This window comes from Pyrus communis, chromosome 4 (assembly GCF_963583255.1).
Source record: "Pyrus communis chromosome 4, drPyrComm1.1, whole genome shotgun sequence".
NCBI lineage: Eukaryota > Viridiplantae > Streptophyta > Magnoliopsida > Rosales > Rosaceae > Pyrus > Pyrus communis.
Genome location: NC_084806.1, coordinates 24,730,082 through 24,730,436, shown reverse-complemented (window position 1 = coordinate 24,730,436; position 355 = coordinate 24,730,082).

The following is a 355-nucleotide window of genomic DNA, read 5'->3' as shown; positions in this document are numbered from 1 at the left end:
TACTGGGCTTTGAACTATTATGTCATGGCCTACTGTTGGGCTTTGATTTGATGTGTCGCGACCCTCTGGTAAGGTGCAGTCAGGTGGGTTGGTCATAACACCTAAGTCTTCAGTCTCGGTCTCGCCTGGACTACTGGGACCATGCCAATTGTCTTATTCATGTGGAATATCAAACCAACTGTAGTCTTTGTATTTACTATTCAACTCTCCCTCAAGAGTACAGTGGGTTTGCTCAGAGATGAAAAACATCTTGGTTTCGGAAAACGTGACATCCATGTTGACATAAAAATGCTTAGCACGTGGATGGTAACATCGATATCCCTTTTGTTGGCTATTAAATCCTAGAAATACACAA